Source organism: Pantherophis guttatus, chromosome 1 (assembly GCF_059756535.1).
Source record: "Pantherophis guttatus breed Tessera chromosome 1, ASM5975653v1, whole genome shotgun sequence".
In the NCBI taxonomy this organism is placed as follows: domain Eukaryota; kingdom Metazoa; phylum Chordata; class Lepidosauria; order Squamata; family Colubridae; genus Pantherophis; species Pantherophis guttatus.
In genome coordinates, this window is record NC_142063.1 from 16,747,296 (window position 1) to 16,770,059 (window position 22,764).

Sequence of the window (22,764 nt, forward strand, 5' to 3'; positions counted from 1 at the left end):
GCCTTTTTTCCAAAAAGTGTTTAATCTTTCTTAACAATAATGTGTAAACATAAAAAAAAAATGTACAGGGGGAAGTAGAGTTTTTGTCTTGTTTTCAGGCTCAATTTTCTTCCTAATTCCGGGTGAGAAAATATCTGTGGGAAGCATATCTTTAATTCCACCCAGAGTTGTATATAGGCCACTAAAGGCAAGAGCTATGTAGAACTTCATCTTTAAAATATTTTTACAATCTAGTTGTACAGGTATGCAAAAGAAGAGGAGAAAGAAAGAAAAATGTACCCCTAATTAAAATAGATCTAAAATGTTAACCTTGTGCCCATAGTTAGCTTTTGGTTTTTTCCCCCTATCACTTGGCCTGATCAAGACTTACATACATACTTTTTGTGATATTTTAGTGGTTGAAAAAAATAGTATTCCCAAATTATGCAGGGGAGAGAAAAATAAAATAGTCTCAGGATGCTATCATTACTTCTTCGCATTTAATGATATAAACTTGACAGCAGTTAAAAAAAAAGATGTGAAGCAAGTACAGGTAGTCCTTGACTTACGGCCACAATTGGGCCCAAAATTTCTGTTGGTAAGTGAAACATGTATTAAGTGAATTTTGCCCTTTTGACCACCTTTTTTGCCAGAGTGGTTAAGTGAATCACTGCAGTTGTTAAAGTTAGTAGCACAGTTGTTAAGTGAATCCGGCTTTCCCACTGACTTTGCTCGTCAGAAGGTCGCAAAAGGTAATCACATGACCCCGGGACACTGCAACCGTCATAAATATGAATCAGTTGCCAAGCATCTGAATTTTGATCACGTGGCCGTGGGGATGTGGCAAAAGTTGTAAGTGTGAAAAATGGTCATAATCGCTTTTTTCACTGCTATTGTAATTTTGAATGGTCACTAAGTGAATTGCTGTAAGTCGAGGACTACCTGTCCCATCATTGGAAAAAGATCTAGTTTGGTGCTTAAGACTTGTGGACTGGCTGGGGAATTCTTGAAGTCCATAGGTCTTAAAATTGCCAAGGTTGGACACCCCTGATCTAAATCGTAATAAGTCTGAAAAAATACTGCTTGTTTGGGTAGTCTATATTGTTGGGGGCAAGTTGCTAACTCTGTAAACCACTTAGAGAGGGCTGTAAAGGACTGTGAAGTGGTACATAAGTCTTAAGTGCTGTTGCTATACTGTATCATGTAAGAGGTTGCAGTGGGAGATGATTTTGATTGGGCTTATCTAATTTTGTACTTCCAGATGTGCAACTCCCATTATCTCATGCCAGCACATGACCAAGTGGAGCCAATCCAGTCCCCCCCCCCCCGCTAAATTATTAATATGATGAGTTTCATTACATGGGTACAGGTAGACCTCAACTTACAACCATAAATCAGCCTGCAATTACAGTTGCAACTCTTGCTGGTCAACTTTACAATAGTTTTGCTGTAGTTGTTAAGGGAACACTACAGTCATTAAGGGAATGCCACAGACATTAAACAAATCCATTGTTTGCAATGGGTATTTTTTTTGCTGAAAACAGGTGGCAAACACAGGATTCGAGGAAAAACAACCCATAATTTGCAGTCATGTGACTTTGACATGCTGCAAGCGGCTGTAAATGTGGACTAGTTACCAAATGCGCAAAACGCAATCATGTAACAGGAGGGGAGAAGCCAGAAATTCAAATCTGGGTCACATGTACCTTTTTTGGGGTCCGTCATAACTTCAAACAGTTATAAGACACCAGTCATTAAGTGAGGCCCACCTGTAGTAGATACTATGTTATAAAAGGACTAGTTTTTCTTCCTCAAATAATTTCCCTTTATGGGTCAATTTAAATTTCCTGAGAATACAGTAATAGGGCTGGGTTTTTTTTTTGCTTTTGTTATCCAATCTTTTATGGGGAACAGTGTCAGCTTTTTAGGAGAGTAAGTTTATCTTTTCCTTAAAATCTTATTCACGCTTTCAGTAGGGAACTTAAAAGAATGCAAGATGCACGAGGAACTTGTGGCTTCCGGCTTATCTCTCCATCCTTGTTGCTGCTTTGTCTCCATAAGTATTCACCCACCACTGCAGTGATGATAAACTCAGATTCTTTTGTAGAATGATGGCCAGCTGCCTGCTCATTTTATTATTATTTATTTATTAAATTTTTATACCGCCCTTCTCCCGAAGGACTTTCTAGAAATGCATGGAGGAGTTTGGTACTTTCAACCTGGAGAGTAATTTTGTAGTAACCATGGCACAAAGCTATGGTGGTTTGATCCCTTTTTATGACCAAACATCTGTCACTCACCACAATTCAGCAGGAATTCCATTTCTCAAATTCTCATCAGATTCTTTGGATTTTGAGAGAATACAGGTAGTCCTCAACTTAGCAACAAATTGTGGCTCAATTGTGGTCATAAGTGAGAAATTTGTTGAGTTTTGCCTCATTTTATGACTTTTCTCACCTTTGTTAAGGGAATCACTGCAATTCTTAAATTAGTAACAGTTGTTAAACGAATCTGGCTTCCCCATTGACTTTGCTTGTCAGAAGGTTGCAAAAGAGGATCATATGACTCCAGGACACTGCAACCGTCATAAATGTGAGTTAGTTGACAAGCATCCAAAGGTAAATCACATGAGCAACTGACATAGTGTGAAAAATGGGCATAAGTCACTTTTTTTGGCGCTGTTGTAACTGGTAACTGAACTGTTGTAAATTGAAGACTACCTGTATAGGAAGATAATTTTAGTAAGGATGGAACTAGCGCACTGCTAGTATTGCATGTTTCCTGGTGAGCTAGCTACCAGCACCAGGAGATTTCTTTTTACAGTCACAATCCCAGCAGTATGAAATGAGTTTAGAACCCTTCCAATATGTCACTTTTAACACTTCAAATTAAGCGAGTATTATACTGCAGGGAGTTATATTTTCCCTTTCCCATTTGAAAAGTTCATTTGGAGTTCTTTTTATAGTTTTAAGGTCGATGATAATTTGGGACCATCTACAGTAGTTTCCTTTTAGTGGAAATGAATGACAGGGCAAAGTGGGGAGGGGGAGGTAAAATGAAATAAGGTGTGAATTCTGATTATAGCAATTCCGGTGAGGCTCTGATGGTTGATGTCCCGCCCGTTACCCTTCATTGGCTCCCCGTCACCGTTCGGAACTTTTCATTGGTGGAATAACTTTGGTCGTCAACCAAGTTGGCGAATCAAAGTGAAGGCGAGCCAAGCGGGCGTTGCTTTGTACCAGGCTCAAGAAGATGGAGGCGCTCGGTTGCGGAGGCGGCGCTCGGGAGAGGATGGGCGTGGCCCAGGAAAGGACGAACTCTGAGACAGAGGGCGTGGCTTGATCGGTGGAAGGCTGACGTAGAAGGAGCGTTTTAGGAGGAAGGAGGCGTTTTGACGGACGGAGCGCCCTCAAGAGACGTGAGGGGAGGCGTCTCCGCACCAGCACAGCGGAGGAAGGGGCGTGCCCCCCCCAAGTGGGCAAGCGAACCTCTGAAGAGGCGTGGCTTCAAAATGGGAGCGCGGAAGACGACGAAGAGGAGGAAGAAGAGGAGGAAGAAAAAGAAAGAGGTGCCGGCGGCCCGCTGCTTCCGCGCGTGCGCAGACGCTGCGGCAGCTGACGAAGGGAAGCGCCTGAGGAGATAGCTGAAGGGGGAGGGGGCGGGGCGTCGCTCGGCGCGAGACTAAAAGTTGCTCGCCCGCCTTTTTTTTTTTCCCCTCCGTCTTGTACGCTCCCCCTCTTCTTCGCGGCTCGTCCTCGCGCGTGCGTACTCCACTCGTGACCCCTCCCCTCCACGGCATCCCCTGTAGTCGTCCGCGTCCTCCTCCTCCTCCTCCTCCTGTCAGTGGCCACCTGAGGGAGCCGCTCTCTCCTCCCCCACCCACCCACCCCAGCCAGGCCCGGCCCGGCCCTGTGAGTTGGAGAAGAAGGAGGTGGCGGCGGTCGACGACTTGAGGTAGTGCGGGAGAAAGGGGAGCGCCGAATTGGGCTGAGGTGAGGGGGGGGGGAGAGGAATGGGTTTGTTTTTCTTATTACCGTCGTCAAAGCGAGGTGGGTGGGTGGGAAGAGTTTCCCCTCGGGTGCGTAGAGACCGAAGGCGCGCGCGGGTGGCTCAGTGGCTAAAAGACGCTGAGCTTGTCGATCAAGAAAGGTCGGCGATTCGGCGGTTCGAATCCCCAGTATAGGTCTCCTGCGTGAGCAAGGGGTTGGACTAGATGACCTCCAAGGTCCCTTTCCATCTCGGTTATACTGTTATCAGATTTCCCCCCCCCATTCCTCTTCCCGTCCCGCGTATGGGAAAGAAAGCCGTGTGATTGACAGGGTTGGGGTGGCTGGGAGGATGAGGCTTGAAGTTGTTTTTTGGGGTGGGGGGAAGACGACACACATTTTGGGACGGTGGGGGACAGTGGAAAACATTTCGATCACGGTAATAATTAAAAGCGTGGCGCGTATCGGCCCCTCGGCCGACACAGAAAAGTGAGTTGACTTAATTAGCGCTTGGATGGGCGACCATCAGGAAATGCTCGGGCTGTCGGCTGGCCTGGAAAATTGAGGGGAAAAAAAAACACCCCGTCGTGGAAGAAGGCGGTGCCAACCAAACTACTTCCATATTGTTGACAAGAAACTACATGGACTCTCAGTGAAGTCGACCGGAGGGTCAAGCTCAACTGGGGGGGGGGGGACTTTTCCTTAAATACCTATCAAATAGGTGCCTGTGACTCCACCACTGGTGGCTGGGGGAGAATGACAGTTAAGATGCCAGAAATTTCTTGAGTGGCTGCTTGTTTGATGGTTCCTTGGTCAGTCCTTATTTAATTTTTTTAAGGATTTTCTGTTGGAAGGTTTTAGCTGCGCAAAGATGCGCAACTAAACTTTCTGACCTCTTCGAAGAGGGAAGAAGATGTACTGTATTGTTCCCTCTTCCAGTCAGTAATTGATAGGTTGAGAAATAACTCTTCTGCTTGATGTTTAAAAAGTGTGTTGTGAAAGAAAAATGTACATTGGCGGAATTTTTATTTATGCAATCCCCACCTCAATCTGGAGGGACTTGAGGCAAGTTTTAATAATTACAGTACTACTTGTTAATACTTGTTTTCTTGACAGCTTGTAAAAAGCATTTTAAAGAAATATCTGATTATGTCTAACAACTGCTTCTTTTGTAGTAGTCTGCTATTTTTAAGTTAAGAACATATTACCAAAAAGAGAATAGAATACTGTAGCTCTGAAATTTAAAGTTGATGGGGTGTGTGGCTTAAAACTTAAACATGGACACCTATTGTTTTAGATATTCATACAGAATGAATGAAGAGAATTTACAGGACTATGCTCAAATTGGGGAAATACAGATTAAAGGATTCTTGATAACTGTTGATTCCATTGTGTTGCATGTTAATACTAGATTCCAGTTGAAGAAAAAAGTTATATTTCTGAGTCAGTGAGAGGGTTAATAAATAGTAGGATCAAAAAATAATTTGATCCAGTCAGCTAATCCATAAATAGTTAAGCTAGAATCAGACCTAATAATACACTGCATAATTTCATCTAGTCAAGACACCTAAAACCAATCAGTTGACCTGCTTTGCATAATCAGTCCTCCAAGAAAAAGAGCTGGGGAGAAAGAGTGAGAGGGGAGAAAAAAATAGAGGCTGCTTTGTTACAGAACTCAGGTGCTAAATCCTGGCAGTACAAGACACACTGATTGGCTGTGATGGTGAATCATCTTTTTCCAACCTGACCAATGGAGAAGGGGCTAGTGATGGGCTGGACTCTGGAGAATTGCCAGTATTGTCTTAGTTCAAGGGATACTAAACATTTCTTGAGGAAGATGAATGAAAATGTTGTATATGCTAATTTTTGATTGAGCTGGTAATTGTATGTTGGGACAACCACTATTAAGGAAATCTGATTGGATTAAATATATTGCAGAAATAAGGACTGCTAAATAATGAAAAATTGAGAGATTTTTTAATCCTTACACCTACTGTAGCAGAAGCTGTGGATAAGACCACAGAGAAATATGCACAGTAGTCTGTGAAGAAATTAATGTTTGAAGGTTGACTTTGGCATAATTTGAGGAGAAAAGGAAGCTGATTGATCTCAATCAAAATTTAATTTCTAGCAGAGGGAATAGTTAGAAACTTATTACAGCAGGTTGTTTCTTTTGTGTAAAAATATACAAGGTTTAGGGGAACTGTGTAAATGAGCATCAGAGTGTATTTTTGCAAGGTAAAATTGTATTTAATCTTCTGGCTTATTCCTGTTAACTCCCTTGAGAGCTAGTTTAAGAACCTCATGGGAATAGTTGGAAGAGATGCCATTAAATGCAAAGTGCCTTTTGGGAGGTAATTGCCTGTGCTTTCATGGTGAATGTGTTCCAAGTGCAACAAAGTTTGTAAGGATTAAGGCTATTTAGGTGTATTTCATGCATTTAGAACGAAAAATGGAATGGAGTATATCTGCCTGGAAGAAAAGACAGGTAGCAAAATGACATTCAGGAACATGAATGGAAATGCTAGGAGCACTAATAACTATGCAGGGGGGGAAAGATAACTACTCCATATGCACACTGTAATTGTTGAGCAAAATTGGGTGTACACACCATGAAGTATAGAAATTGTGGCTGGGCATTTTGGACACTAAGACACAAGGAATTGGGCAGAGTTGACTTAACTGAAAAATGCTTTGGCAAATAAAAAGGGAGCCTACATACAAGGAATTTGTTGTAGAACTGTAAAATCCAAGGCCTGTCTATGGAATGGTTAACATCCGCACCCATCGATTTGTTTCTAAAATAGCTCTGGAAGTGAGACATTTCCTTCCTTTTAAATACAATGACAGGGATGGGTTTTCAGGTGACGAGAATGCCCTATTTTTCAGGTTATTCAGCTGGGACATTCTGGGGGCTCCAAATTAGGAAATTATTCTCTCATTTTCATACCCACTACCTTAAAGGAATGTTCTTATGAGAAAAAGGTTTTCTGAATGAGATCCAAGACTTCTTAAAGGATGCTAGAGATATACCATTTCATGATTTTAGAAATTGTTTTTATGTAACTTTATTAAAAGTTTAAAATGAAAAATGACTAATATTAGAATAAAGAAACAAAAGAAAAAACAAAAGTGCAGAAAAAAGAAATATAAAGAAATGACATCTGATTTTCTTTTGCAGCAGTTATAAATACATCCTCTTACTCTATAGGAAAAAGTAATTACAGGTAGTTCTCGACTTACAACAGTTCATTCAAAGTTACAACAGCTCTAAAAAAAGTGACTTACCATTTTTCACATTTACAACTCTTATAGTATCCCCATGGCCACGTGATCAAAATTCAGATGCTTGGCAACTGACTCATATTTATGACGTTTGCAGTGCCTTGGGGTCATGTGATCAGCTTCTGCAACCTTCTGACAAGCAAAAGTCAGTGGAGAAACCAGATTCACTTAACCATTTTACTAACTTAACTGTGGCAACAAACTTCGTAAAATGGGGTAAACTTCACTTAACAATTGTTTCACTTAGCAACAGAAATTTTGGGCTGTAATGTGATCATAGGTGGAGGACTACCTGTAATGTAACCATAATCTTTTTTTTTTCTAATCATCAAAACAAAATATAATTTCAGATTTTTAGGTTCGCACAAAGTCAATAGGGTTTCCAATTAATATTAAACTTGCCTTGTCTCTAATTAAAGCTACCAGTTTGGCCATTTTAACAACCTCCATCATCCTCACTTCCATTCCTCCATTGTTGAGTAGTCAAATATTTCCACCTTTAATAGTCTTGCCGCATTTGTCATAAAACCAAGTTCTAAGAGGTTTTTCCTTCTCAGCTGCTTATCCATCAGTCCCAAAAGAAAAGTTTCTGGTTTCAGTTACATATTAATCTTTAAATTTTTAGGTATATGTACTTGAGTCTTTTTAAAAAAATAAATTGTACACTTCACCGTATTGGATTTTTGTCTGTCTAGATCTCTAATATCAACTGAAAAAAGTCAGAATGGTTATAAAAATATTTTACAACCATACTCCTCTTCCTTATTCTTTCTCTTGAACAATTTAAATTGTGGGTAAGGATATGGGAGGGAACAAAGGAAACTAATTGTTTGTACAAAGATTAACATATTTTATGGTATGCGCCTTTTTACTGTCTTTACATCTGCTTCCTTTAAAACAAGATACATTTTATGTACTCAGAAGTTTGAAAAATGCAATCTTTAATCAGATAGAGCTGGAAGGTACCTTGGAGGTCTCCTAGTTCAAACAAACCTCTGCTCAAGCAGGAGACCTTATACCCTTTCAGACAAGTGACTGCCCAGTCTCTTCATAAAAATCTCCAGTGATAAAGCATTGATGGCAAGCTGTTCCACTGGTTAATTGTCCTCACTGTTAGGAAGTTTCTCCTTAATTCCGGGTTGCTTCTCCAATGATTAGTTTCCATCCATTGTTTCTGCTCCTGCCTAGAGGTGCTTTGGTAAATAACCCCCTCCTCTTTGTGGCAACCTCTCTAATACTGGAATATAGCTATCATGTCACCTCTAGTCCTTCTTTTCTCTAGATTAGACAAAGTGTGCAACTGTTCTTCATGTTTTAGACTCCAGGCCTTTAATCATCTTAGTTGCTCTTTAATCATCTTTTTCCAAAGTCTCAACATCGTTTTTGTAATGTGGTGACCAAAACTTTAACAGTATTCTAGGTATGACCTTACTAAGGCTTTATAAAGCGGTGCTAATACTTCACATAATTCTGATTCTATGCTTCTGTTTATACAACCAAGGATTGTATTAGTGTTTTGGCTGCTGCTGCACACTGCTGACTCATATTTAAATGATCGTCCACTAGGACTCCAAGGTCCCTCTCAGAGTTACTGGTTTTGAGCCAGGTTTCACCTAATCTGTACTTGTACCTTGGTTTTTCCTGCCTAAGTGTAAAAACTTGCTTTTCTCCACATTAAATTTCAGGTTGTTCAATAGGGCTCATTGTTCAAGTCTGTCAAGATCTTTTGGGATCCTGAGCTTGTCTTCTGAGGTGTTGGCTATTCCTGCCAGTTTAGTGTCATCTGCAAATGCAATGTGTTCCCCTTCTATTCCCTCATCTAAGTCATTTATGAAGATATTGAGTACTGGGCCTAAGACAGAACCCTGTGGCACCCCACTGCTTACTTCCCTCCATGTAGATATAGTTTGTATATGTACGTGTAGTTTGGCTATAAACTTTCAGTTATGCCTAGTGCTCAGGTTTTCCTAGTGCTTAGGTTAACAGTAATATACAACAGTGGTTTCAGTAATTGAATACTTCTTTTTAGATAAGTTTCACGCATACACACACAATGCTACAAATTTTTGAAGGTACAGGACAAAATATTTGATAGAATTATTCTTTCTAACATGTCATTTATTTATTTATTTATTTATTTTTTGAATTTGTATACCGCCCTTCTCCCTGAGGACTCAGGGCGGTGAACAGCCAAGTAAAAACATCAAATACAAATGTCATGGTACAAGTAGTCTCTTAATGACCACTATTGAATCTGGATTTCCATCATAAGTCTTTATGGTTATTAAGCAGGTCACTATGTGACCTGACTCAATGTTATTTTATGTGGGTTGTAAAGCAAGTCACCACAATTAAGGGAACCACATGAGCATTAAGTGACTCAATTCTTAATGGTTTTTTTGTGCTGGAATTTGTCAAAAACAGTAGAAAGACAAATATGTTTCAAATTGTGATCACATGACCACAAAGTGCTGCAACTGGTTGTAAATGTGAACCAATTGCTAAGTTCCCAAAATGCAATCGTGTAACTGTAAAAGGTGGTCATAACTTAAGAGGACTGGTTGTAAGTACCTTTATGCAGTGTGGCTGTAGTATTATTATTTATCCTTATTATTTTCTTTACTTCCTCCCTTTTATTGGTATTATAATTATTATTCTGCTGCTTTGCATGTACACTAAATTATTCTGTACTGTAGAAAAATTCTTTGTGTGTCTAATCACACTTGGCCAAAAAAAGTTTAATTCAATTCAATTTTGGGATCTGATGTAACTTCAAATGATTGTTAAGCAACTGGCCATTAAGTGACAGCTACTGGTACTTAACATAATTATATGAACAACAGCAATGGTAAGGACTGTCTTAAGAAACTTACAATTTAAAAGTTTAAAAGTTAACAGAAGGAAGTTGGAGGAATGGTGAATATTTAATACTTTAGGCTGCCCAGAGTAATTTTGAAGCAAAATGGGTGGCAAAATAAATTTTATTGATTAATGGCTGGCTTGAGTTAAATTTTAAACTGATTTTAAATTGGAATTTTTTAATTATGGCCAAAATATTTAATTATTTTAAACAGTTTTTTTAGATTTTGTATGTCTTGTTTTTACTTTGGCTGTTCACCGCCCTGAGTCCTATATTGGAGAAGGGCGGTATAGAAATTTAAACAAATAAATAAATAAATATTTGGAAGATAAATTGGCATGAACCATTAGAGTTACATACATTTTAGATGAAGAATGCATAACGTTATTATGAATATGTATATATGATGTAAATTATGCTGTGTTTTATGAATTTAAAGTATAGTCCTGAATACCCTGTTTCCCTGAAATAAGACATCCCATGATAATAAGCCCAATTGGGCTTTTGAGTGCACACGCTAAAATAAGCCTCCCTCCGAAAATAAGCCCTTCCCAAAAATATTTAAACGCAGAGCTGGAAATCAGGTAAGACGGCAAGAGGAGCCCCATCTTGCTCCACACGCCCCAAAATAATAAGACCTCCCCCGAAAATAAGGCTTATTTCGGGGTTCAAAAAAATATAAGACTGGCTTATTTTTGGGGAATCATGGTATGTTAAATTTGATTGGATCTTTCTAGCAAAAGTGTACATATTAAGCTGTTTCCAAACATGCTCAGCCACAATTTTATTCTCAAATAGTACCAGATCTCTTTCCCACCTAAGAATCCCAAACGTGCTCTTTTGGAGTTAAAGCATATTCCTTACAACTAAACCACAAAATAATCTTGAATTACAGAATAGGAAGGGCCAGTTGAGTCCAACCCCCTGCTAAATACAATCCAACTGAAAAACATTGTTGATATTCAATTTCCCAGTATCTGCTTGAACATATCCAGTAAAGGGTGCCTACATTTATTTATTTTATTTATTATTTATTTTATTTATTAGAATTTGTCAAACAAAAATGAGAACAAGAATAAAAAAAATACGACAGGGATGATAGGCACGATTGTGCACTTATGCACGCCCCCTCTCCTGACCACTTAAGTATGAAGTAAGGTCCATGGAAGTCAATTTGTAACTGAAACTATGAATATTTGTAGCTGAGATAACTGGATCAAGTAGAGCATTCCAGACTTTGACAACTCTATTACAGAAATCATATTTTTAGAATATTATTGTATTATTGCAATTGAAATAAAAAAAGGCATTTACAGGTAAAGCATTCTTTTGAATGTCAATTTTAGTTAAGAATGTTAATAACTAAGCAGATAATTTTTCAAATTTGAAATGTTTGGATTTCTAAAAATAATTAAAGATTCCATGTATCAGTTCTTTCCTTTTACTGTATTAGAAAGATCAAAGATGTATTAAATTAACATTACTGTAAATAGTAAGTCATACAATTGTCCATGTAATCTAGATTACAATTCCTAGATTAGAGTATTCTAGTATGTTACAATGATTCTGAAAGGCTTATTTTCATGCATCTCAGTACAGGTGGTCTGCAATTTATTACAATTGGGCCTAAATGTTGTTAACTGAGTCAAGTGAATTTTGCCCCATTTTATGACCTATCTTGCCAAATTTGTTAAGTGAATCACTGTGGATGTTAAGTTAGTAACATGGTTGTTAAGTGAATCTGCCTTCCCCATTAACTTTGCTTGTCAGAAGATTGCAAAAAGCAATCACATGATCCTGGGGCATTGCAACTGTCATAAATACGAACCATTTGCCAAACATTTAAATTTTGATCATGTGACCATGGGGATGCTGCAATGGTCATAAGTCACTTTTTCAGTGGTGATGTAACTTTGAACGGTCACTAAATGAACTATTGTAAATTGAGGACTACCTGTATCATGATTTCTTATAAATATTAACAGTTGGTAGAGAATAGATCTTGAGCTGCTAGGGAGATTGCTGATTAAACATCAAAATAGAATCTTTGGAGAGGAAGTCAAAAAGGAAGTAAAATACCCAGGTTGATTTGTGCACGACGCCTCCCAAGATTTGAGGGATATTGAAAGTCAGGAGGAAAAAATGGAACAGTATTGGGCAGGGAGGGAAGTTTTATATTTGGCAGCTGGATACCTGTGGCAATTATCAGCTTCCTGAAAAAGGGCATAGTTAGCTCCCTCACTGTTATAAGGTGAAGATCACCACATTTTATTCTAGGTTTCTATGTTTTTAATACAGCATTTAGGGTATGACCTGATGCATATTTGGGTCCCTAGCCTTAAGTATGATGTTGCTACCTTTATTTTAACACACCAGAGGTGGTGAAATAGTCAAGTATACAATATCTGTTCTATTTTCTGAGTATTCTGATGTGTAAGGGAGGCTAGTCTTACCACTGTGAACAAAACAAATAGATGTACTTGTATTATTTCTTGGCTGCCAAAAATTAATGTACAATTTCTGACCACAGCATAGGGTTTGTCTAGAGAACTCATTACTTCTGCATGTGTGTTCTGGACACATTAATTTTCAGGAAAGCAGGTGATGTAATCCTTGCTATTTCTGTCCTTAAACATAACCTAAAGGGAAAATCCACTCTGGGGTTTTTTGTTAGCGTTCCACTAAGGTACCCCACTTGGCATGCTGTTTCTTTCAAAGCTTTTGAAGTATGAATAGTAAAAATTGATTTCCCCCCCCCTGAAAATGCATGCTCATAATTTGTGATTATGGCCACCATTATGTCATATGTAGAATTTGCATAACATATTAGTCTGCTTCAAGTCACTCTGCTTCAAGTTAATCTGGTAGTTGAAGAAGATACTCAGTTTGTACAAACATGTAGTTCTCGACTTATGACCATTCTTTCTGTTTGACTGTTTGAAGATACGACAGCACTGGAAAAAGTGACTTGACATTCCCTGAAGTAGCAAGTAACGTGATCAAACGAAGGTGCTTTGTCCACAGTTAAGACAACAGGGGTGCTTCAACTCCCCTCACCTGCCTATCTCCTCCCCATCTATGCCCTTTTGGCAGTACTCCTTGGAGGCAGTAGTGGGGCTGGGGCTGAAGAAGAGGCCCAGGGCTTCAGTGGTTGCCCCTGGGGGCCTCTGCTCTTTACCCTGCCACACCCAGCTGACTTTCACCATCTTTCCCCCACTGCTAGTGAGGTGCACCCAGCCTGGCCTGTGTGAAACAGCTGCTGACCATGCCAGACCTTCTTCCCGAGGCTGTTTGCGCCATTCTCCAAATCGTGTGCCTGTTCTCGTGAGACCTGGGAAAGACGGCCTCTTGTGGCCAGCAGCCAGGACAGGCACAGCAGGAACATGATGGCAAAGGTCAGCTGGGATGGTGGACTGCTGGGCGGCAAGGATGCAGGGTGGCTGGGATTTCCTGGAGCACTTTTTTTATGCAGCAGCAGCAGCAGCTCTCATTGCACTGCTGGAGATTCCTGGGTGGCTCTTTTGCACCCTGCTGCTTCACTGCAGCTCAGGGGCTTCTGGTGGTGCCAGAGCTGGAGCACACCAAGAAAACTCCTGAGCCACAAATTGCTCTTTTCCTGGATCTTTTCCCGTTGCATTGCAGCCCCCTCCCCAACTTGTTCAGAGTCTGTGCTGCACCCCCCCAGCAGCCCCCCATACTCTTTACTTGGGACTCTCCTCTTCCCACTTAAGGAACTGCATGTCTGGAGTTATGACAACAATAAGGATTGCCTGGATTACCATTGCTAAGCGATGTGATCACGTGACATCACACTTTACAACCACATCACTTAGCAATGGAAATTTCTGTCCCAATTATGGTTGTAAATTGGGACTACCTGTATTCCTGTCAGCTCATAGAGCTGGCCTAATGTGCTATGCAAACTCAATTATGTGCCATCACATCAGTGTCAGCCCTTAGAACTCGAATCTGAATAGCTTTTCTCCACACAAATCTCTCCCTAATCTGGTTCTTCAGCTCTTAGCCCATGCCAATCTTTATGGCTCAGGAGCTCTCTGAAACCAGAACTGGGTTTTGGGAAACCCATGCCTCAATTAACCCTGAGTAATTGTGTTGTCTGGGTAGTTTTAAATCATTCTACTGTGAGATGGGTAGCAAATAAATTGAATAAGATGAAAAATACCCTCTTCTGGGATCAAGACTGAATATTAGAACTGACATAAAATCTTGGTGCATCTTCGCAAGTTTTGTTTTTTAGAAGTATTTCTTAGCTTTTATGTGAGCTTGACCCTCATTTTTTTACCCTGAGCAAGGTAGCTCCAGAAAATTGTGGTGGCTTTTCAAGACAATTGCTTCTCTCAGGAGATTTTTTAAGTTAAAGGGAAGGTGGTTTTGTACTACTGCAGAAGGAATTTTTATAGTATTTTGTTTCTGTAGCAAATGAAAGGAGGCGGCAGTAATTAGGTTCACACAAAATGTTAAAATGTGGTTTGCTTGTTTGTGACTTAGATTGCTGCATGGATCAACTATATTAAGTCAATAAACCCTGATTAATCAAACCCTGATCTAATGTGTTCTCTGAATACATTCATTGATGTGGGAAAAGGTAAAAGGAATAAATTTTGAGATAAAATTAAATCTACTTCAGGTACTCCTAGTAATCAACTGTTCTCAAATTCAGCAAAAGGACTGCAGATCTGTATGTACTATGAGCAATAAAACTTTTTCAAAAACCTTGACAAAGCTTCTGCAGATAATTTGCTTTAAAATAAGTATCTGAAAGAGAGGCTTTTGTTGTGTGCCCTGAGAATTGGGGTTACAGCCACATGCCTGTCTTGATTCATGATGGATTGGGGAATGTCGTAAGTACTTGGTTGTATGTATAAATTAACTGGCTATGAGCCGTGTTAGCACAGTGGTTAGAGTTCAGTACTGCAGGCTACTTCTGCTGACTGCCTGCAATTTGGCAGATTGAATCTCACCAGGCTCAAGAGGTTGACTCAGCCTTCCATCCTTCCCAGGTGGGTAAAATGAGAACCCAGATTTTGGGGGGCAACATGCTGACTCTGTAAACCGCTTAGTACTGTAAAGCACCATGAAGTGGTATATAAGTCTGCTATTGCTATGCATAAGGCACAAACTAGCTTGCTATCTTATCTTAGTGTGTATATGCAGTGGCTGTAGCAGATATTGATCACCCATGTTGATGTCCTTTCATTTCAAATAAAGGTTACAATCAGTTGCCAATCAAATATCCTATATTTTAACTCTCTCTCTGCAATAGGCAATAAAAGTCTCATTTCTATAACCTTCAATGAGGCAAAATGGTGCCCCATAAAGCAAAGCATTTTGAACCAAGGTACCTCAAATGGGCTGATGTACAGATTCCGTCAAAAACCCAGGACTCTTGGAAGGAATGAATTCTAGGGAAGCTGTAGCTGCTTCAAGCTGCTGCTATGGTCACATGATCCTCATCTTGAACAAGAGAGTTTCTCAGCTACTGTCACAATCCCTCACGCACTGCCTGCTGGAAAGTGAAGAGGGAAGGAAGGAAAGAATGGGGAAAGGGAAAGAGGAAAAGAGAAGGAACCCCCTGTGCATCCTTCCTGGCACACTACCCTGTGAGCCCTCCCCAACCCATATGGCACCTCATGCACATCCCCATGCACTCTTCCTCATCTGCACACCCCAGCAAGCTATCAATGAGTCACACCACTCTCACACACACTCCCAAGCACCACCAGGCACTCTTATCTGTTCCTTCCCTGCCCCTGACCCTCAGCCCACTTGCACACTCAAAACAGCCATGCAGCTTTCTTAAACCACACTGCCCCCTTCACACCCTACACAACTATGCAGCACTTCTCGGGCATGTTCTTCCCAACCCTCACCACCTTGCTTTCTCCCGCTACCCAGCAGCAGCCACTTACCTGCTTGTTGGCCTTGGAGTTGCAGACTTTTTCTCTGCAAGCTTCCCACAAGCGAAGTAAATGGGGAAGCCACCAGGGAGGGAACAATCAAGAAGGGGGGGAAGACAAAGGGAGGAACGATTTCTGATGCTCCCTGTCAGCTACCCACAGGGAAACTCAATGGGGAAGCAGGCAAGAAATTTGGAAAGCACTACCGCTCTCAACTGTTTTTTTGCCCACTTGTCATTCTGTTTTTGTCTAGGTAAGGAAATACATATGAAATGGCCCAGCTGGGCATGAGTTGTCCAGTTGTTTCATGAAATTCAGGAACAGCAAAAATTATGGCATGAGATTCATTCCCTGCTCCACCTGAGTTTCAAGGGTTTCAGATTTGAAATATGCACTGCACCAAATGAGTAGACTGGAAAATGTCTACGATACATTTATCCATCTATTGAATTTAACCTTCAAGGAATTGGTGTAGTTGCTGCGCTAAAGGACAAAACAAATCCATCTCTGTTCATTTTCCCTAGGTGAAAATAGAAGAGAGAGCCTTTCCCCTCTGGAACTGTCTCGCTACTGCTGATCCACAAGGGAGTGTGATTAACAGAACCCAGCTGATGCCCTCCTGTATCTCCAAATATGATGTCATGTTAGGGATATGCCCTAGGATTTGACACTTCAGGGACCTTGGAATGCTGGCAGACATTTCAAGGCTTAGGAACAACTAACTTATATTTCTTTAATGATTTTGGATCTTATTTAGTATATTCATTAAAAGGTAGTCATATCACATGTCTTTTTAGTATTGTACTGTTCTTTCTTCGAATGCTAGAAAGGAAATCATTTAACAATCAAGATAGTGGGGATGAGGAGGGAATAAGTTATTAATAGCTTTTTAAATAAATAATTGAAAAATATATAATAAAGAAAGCTCAGGTTATCAATGGAAAACCTGAAAAGGGTCAGCATTCAGTTTTGGCTTCACATTCAAGAAGTTTCAATGCTATCCCCAGCATCTTAAAAGAAGTCCTGGCAACAAAGATGGTGGGAAAAAAGCTCTTGTAGCTGAAAGACAAGAGGCAGAGCAACTCAATGTAGAAAATATTGGACAAAGAGACTGCCGTGATAACTAAACATTTGAAGTAGTAATTATAGAGAATATTTGTTATACCTCTGTATAATTAAGTGTTCAAGACTCATTTCCTTTTGATTAATTTATGCAAGGACCTTGTCTTAGCATTAAACTGATCCTCAACATTCACTCATTCCTAAAGCAGAAATCACTGGCACCCAGAAGTTGTCATTTGCTTCTTTGCTTGAGTCAGTGCTCTGTGTTTGAGCCTTTGATTACAAAGCACGATCAGGCCGTCAAGACAGGAACACCATGGATTCTTCTGAGAGCAAGGAATTTCTAAATTTCTATTATTTTAAAAAGCGTAAGATTTTCTGAGTGAGATTTGAACAGCAAAAGTTGACATGTACCAAATTTGAATTTCAGAAGGCGTTTTAATAAGTTGGACCACTATGGGATTTAGTCTTTGAGGGCACTGTCACAATTATGTAATTTTTTTTTTTATTTGAACCCTCAGGTCCATTAATCAGATCCAGACAGAAAATACTGTCTTGAAAGGACAGAACTGTCAACAAAGTGCTTTTGAACACATACTTTACTTAGAAATTTCTTTTCAATTCCAGAACTTAAGCCTTTTGTGTATAGTTCTATAGGTGATATTTCCCATCCATTCTTAAAAACTCAATTGATATTTTCAGAAAGGAAAAGTAATTGTGAGCCAGAACCAGTGCTGAAACACTACACATCACCAATAGACAGATCCTGATTCATTCTCTTCCAACAGGGGTCTCTTGTTAAATTTGACTTTCAATAATCAATTTTCATTAATCAGAATCACCAAGTTGGGATCATTTAGACCAGGGGGTGGAGAACTATGACTCTTTTATGACTTGTGGACTTCAACTCCCAGAATTCCCCGCCTCTGATTTAGATTATCCATTCCCACCCTCTGCTCAGCACAGGAATCCAAATTAAACCATCCACAACAGGAAGATATGGAGCCTCCACTGAATAACATTTTGCTGGGTTATTGGTTCCACTACAGAATTGCTGTTGCTGTTAGAAAGTTCTTTCTAAATTTCAGTTAGAATCTACTTTCCTGATTTGCATGACAGAAATCCCCAAGAATATCCATTCGTCAGTGGATATTCCTGAATAAGGTACCCCTCTTCCACCAATCAGTTCATTAAAATGGGATTTCACTCTGACTTCTACTCAGTACTGCGCATGTTCCTATTAAATTTCATTCTGATGCCAGCTAGTTCAAGGTTTTGAATTCTATTTCTGCCTTCAATAGTAGTAGCTATCCCATCCAAACTTGTTTATATTTCAAACTTCTTAACCACCCATCTCCTTCAGAGGTATATACTTGTCATATATATATTTCATAAACATTTTCTTCACACCTTTCATTCAAATCAATACAAATGGCAAAATCCAGGACTGATGCTTGTGGTATTTACTTAATACCCTTCTCCAACTTGATGAGGCTCCATTAATTGAGCACTATTTAAATACAATTTTCAAGCAGCTCTGTATCTGCTTAAACTGTCTTGCTGTATTCAAGCTATTAGGACTGAAATTGCCATTACTGATTCAGTCATAAAATGCAGCATCATGTGACCACGCCACTTGCAGCTCCAGCAATCCCAGTTTGCCATCATTAAGCAAAGACCTCACATGACTGCAACTTCCTGCCAGCTTCCCCATTGATTTTGCTCATGGGAAACTGGCAGGGGACCCCAGGAATCACAATCATGTAATAGCACCTCACAACTGCAAACTGGGCACTATGCACTCAGATCACCATCATATGATTACAGGGACATTGCAACAGTTGGAACTGTGAGGACTGGTCATAAGTACCACTTTTTCGGCGCACTGTTGCAATTCAAGCAATAGCTGAACAAATGGATGTAAGCCAAGGACTACCTGTGCTTAATTAGTTTGTTAATCAAGATAGCATGGGATATTTTTGTCAAAGACTTTGTTGAAATCAAGCTATATCTAGTCCCACAATCAAGAAAATTACTCAATCAAAAATAAGGTAAAATTTAATCTGGGAGTCTTACTTTTGAAGGCTGGGATACTAGTTATCCTCCAATTGCCTGATATGTCACTTTAAAGACATTCTATAGTGATTAAAACTGATGCAATTCTGATCCCAGATAATTACATTCATTAAGGTAAACAAGTATTTTCTGATCATGTTTCTGTCAGTTGCAAACTTCAGTTCTGGCTTTTTTTGTTTATCACAATTTTATGATGAAACACTTTTTGGTTGAAGACTGATTAGCCTTTGTCATTTCTAACCTGTTAAAACATTTTGCTTTCATTGAGGAGTTGGTATAGCAATTTTATTTTAGTCTGAACATATCTAAGGAAGCCCTTTGTTATTTTTAGCATCCTTTACTAACACCAGCACATTCTGATAATTTTTTACTGTATTTACATGAGCTCTGCAGTTCTATATTACCTGACTGTAATTGTGACTTGGCATTCTTGCATTTTCTGACATGTCCTAAAAAAAAATCTTCAAAGTCTACTACCAGTACCAACCACCCATTTTACTTTTTGCAACTCATAAAATCTCCATTAGAAATTTTCATCTGCCTTCAGCTTCCTTTCCTATTACTTGATTGATGTGGAATCTAATAAATACTTGGGAGTGGCTACAAATCCAGGTCTTAACATTCCAAGATATGTGCTTAGTTTTGGATTCTTTTGGAATCAAGAACTCCAGCATTAACATTGTGACTCTTCGATAATGTTCCTGCTCCTTCCAATGTCCTCTTAGCACTAAATCCAGTATAGCTGATCCAATTGTGCCTTACTCTAACATCTTTCAAAGGAGAAAACTGTCAGCAAGGCATGGCAAATTCTTCCCGGAAGGACCATGTTTTGCACAATTTCTCTCAAGAGATTTAAGGGTACAGTTTCCTATCACTGGGGGCTTCATTCTGCTTGGAAAAATCTAGTTTACTTTTGAAACGCATTGTGTTTATTTTCTGATTGGCTGGATGGAGAATAGTATCTTACAATGGCAGAAAATGTCACAAATGACATTGTTCTAAAAAAATATGATGGAAAGCAGGTCAGGATGCTTGCATGGGAACCACGGGGGGGGGGGGAGATCTCATTTTAATAACGTTTCATTTTCTTGAAGGAATCTTTACTTGAAATTTACTTAGGAAACACTAATGTTCTACACTATTTGCCATTCTAATGCAGAAGCACCGCTTAAAAATACATGGATCAAATGAAGGTGTAGGAGACAACACTGCTACTTATGGTCACAATAAAAGCTTATGCAATATTTTTAACCCTAAGGGTTAAAAAAAAAAGATGTGCCGTACAAACATACAGTTCTATCCCCACTGGAATACTGCCCAAGGGATTTGGGGGCACTTAGTAAAATGTGAATGCAGATTACGGGGCAGCATTCGCTGTCGCGAACCCGAAGAGAGCCGGGTAGCATTCATAGCCTTCCAATTATGAGAATCCGTCTTCAGACTTAACGATTCAATGTGTGAAATGCATGCACCGATGGAGTTAAAATAAGCCATCGAAGTCCACGTCGGTTGCCGTCCTCACTATTCCTAGAATAAAAAACGCCAGTGTCTTGAAGAAAATTAAAATAACACACAACTGGGGGAAACCCCCCCTTCTTCTCCCACCATGCATAATAATAATAATAACACAGCAAAAATCCCAACCCGAGAAGAGCACTGAAGAGCGATCTAGCCTGGCGAAGAATTTGCAAAGCTCGTTCGCGATTTTGCAAGCTTGTCGGTGGGTCGTTCCGGAGAGGCTGCCGCCGTTTTCAGTTTTTGCAGCCGATGAGATCCGATGAACGCGGACGGAGGCCAAGAAATCCCCCCCCTTTTTTTTTCCCCCTCCCCGAGCACGCGTTGCCCAAAGTCCTGTTAAAAAGGAAACGCTCGGAGAAGCGACACCATTCTCGGTATGGCTCATAGGCTCGACTAGGCCCGCCCGGGACCCGAGCCCTGGTTCGCTTTTCCCTCGACGAGGCCATCCAGGACAATCGGAGCGCCCTCGGAAGCACCGCCCTGCCCGGGCTTGACGGCGGCCGCTCCTCCTCCTCCTCCTCCTCCTCGACCGCCTTTCAGGAGGCTCAGCAGGGCCGGATGTCTCAGCCGCCGCTACCTCTTCTCTCCTCGGTGGGAGCTGCGCGCCCCAACACGTGGAAGGAAGCGGTCCCCCCCCCCCTCCTTCCCCAATCTCTCCGGCCACACACAAGCGGGCTTCGTTGGTTGCGTGAGCCCTATTAGCCCGGCCTCTCCACGTGGCCCCGAACTGCCGCGTAAAGAAAGAAGGGATAGGGGGGGGGGGTGGCTTTGCTGCATCATCAGCTCCCCGTTCTCCAATCTCCGGCCCGGCCTTCCGACGCCGATTCCTTTAACCCTCGCCTAGTTCCAGGTCCAACTCTACCAACTGTTACCTCTCTCTCTCTCTCTCTTTTCTCTCCGCCCCCAACTCTTCCATTTTACGCCAAATAAAAGGGAGGAGGGGAGGCGGTGGTAGAGGAGGAGGAGGAGGAGGAGGATTTTTGCCAATGCAATCTAATTAATAGCTTGACCGGGAGGAGGAGGAGGAGGAGGAGGAGGGAAGAACCCCAGTGAATTAGGCACCGTGTGCGCGCATGCTCTTCCGACCGACTGCACGTGTAAGAAGCGCATTTGGTAAAGGAGGGGGGGGGGGGCGACGGAGCGGCAGGATCAGAAGGAAGGAGGAATCTACCCGGCTGGTTTAAAAAAGAGGAGGCTTCTTTTATAGCATTTTCCCCCCCTTTCCCCACGATTGTGGAGGACGAGGTGGGGGGGGGAGGGAGAGAAAGAAAGGAAGCGGATTGTAGAGGACGGGATCTTTTTCTTTTTTTTTTCTTCCTCTGGATCGCGAGCCAGCAAGTCTTGTAAGTGCATCCTTTTCAAAGTTTTTTTTTTCCCCTTTTCTTTTAATGAAACCGAGGAGGGGAGGGGGGGGGTACGTGGAACCTGCGTCAGAAAGCCTCGGCTTTTAAGGCCTCTCTCCCAAGTTCGCTTTGCAGTTAGTTGGGCGACCCTAAAAGCTCCCCCCCCCCCGACAAGTTGAAGAAGTGGGGTGAAATGTGGCGGTGGGGGCTTCTGCGGACGTCTACGCAGTCGCCGAGGTTTTAAAGCCGCCGCCTCCTCCTTCCCCCCCCCCCCAAGAGCTCGAAATAAAACACTTTCTTGTACTCCTACGGCTTTCGATCTTGTTTAAAAAAAAACCAAAAACCCAAAACTCCAAGGAAGTTGATTCTGGCTGACTTAATGGAGGATAGGACGGGGGGGGAGCAGAAGCGATGATCTGGAGGTGGTTTGTCCTCTCTTCCTCCCTCGCTCTTCTCAATAATGTTTTTCATTTTAAAAACAAAAACTTTTTTTTTCTTCATTCCAAAACAAAGCGCCCTCCGATCTGATCCAAAAAGACTGACCGCCGGCCTTTTGCTGGTTTTGGTGGGGCGCTGGTGCTGGTGGGGAGAAGAGAGAAACAATATTTGTTTCGGAAAGTTGCAATAGCTCCCTTCCCCCTTTTGCTGCCCGGGTTTGCTTCCTCTTCCACCATCATGCACGCTTGGGAAGCGAATTGTAGAGTTAAGATTGGGGGGGGGAGGAAGAGGAAGGAGAG

At 41.1% G+C, this 22,764-nt stretch overlaps 1 protein-coding gene across 34 annotated transcripts in view; it reads left to right on the forward strand.

Annotated features, from left to right (window-relative positions):
- Window positions 1–3,323: 3,323 nt before the first annotated feature.
- The window catches only part of GATAD2A (GATA zinc finger domain containing 2A), a 109,417-nt gene continuing 89,976 nt past the window's right edge, over window positions 3,324–22,764 (forward strand). For 5 of the 34 annotated variants that reach the window (XM_034442527.3, XM_034442539.3, XM_087879520.1 and 2 more), the window contains exon 1: window positions 21,527–22,027. The gene's annotated coding sequence lies outside the window, so the exon portion shown is untranslated. Of the gene's footprint in view, window positions 3,548–3,746; window positions 3,972–21,444; window positions 22,028–22,764 lie in introns of those variants that run through there. The other 29 variants (XM_087878507.1, XM_087878957.1, XM_087878393.1 and 26 more) reach the window with 24 other exon arrangements.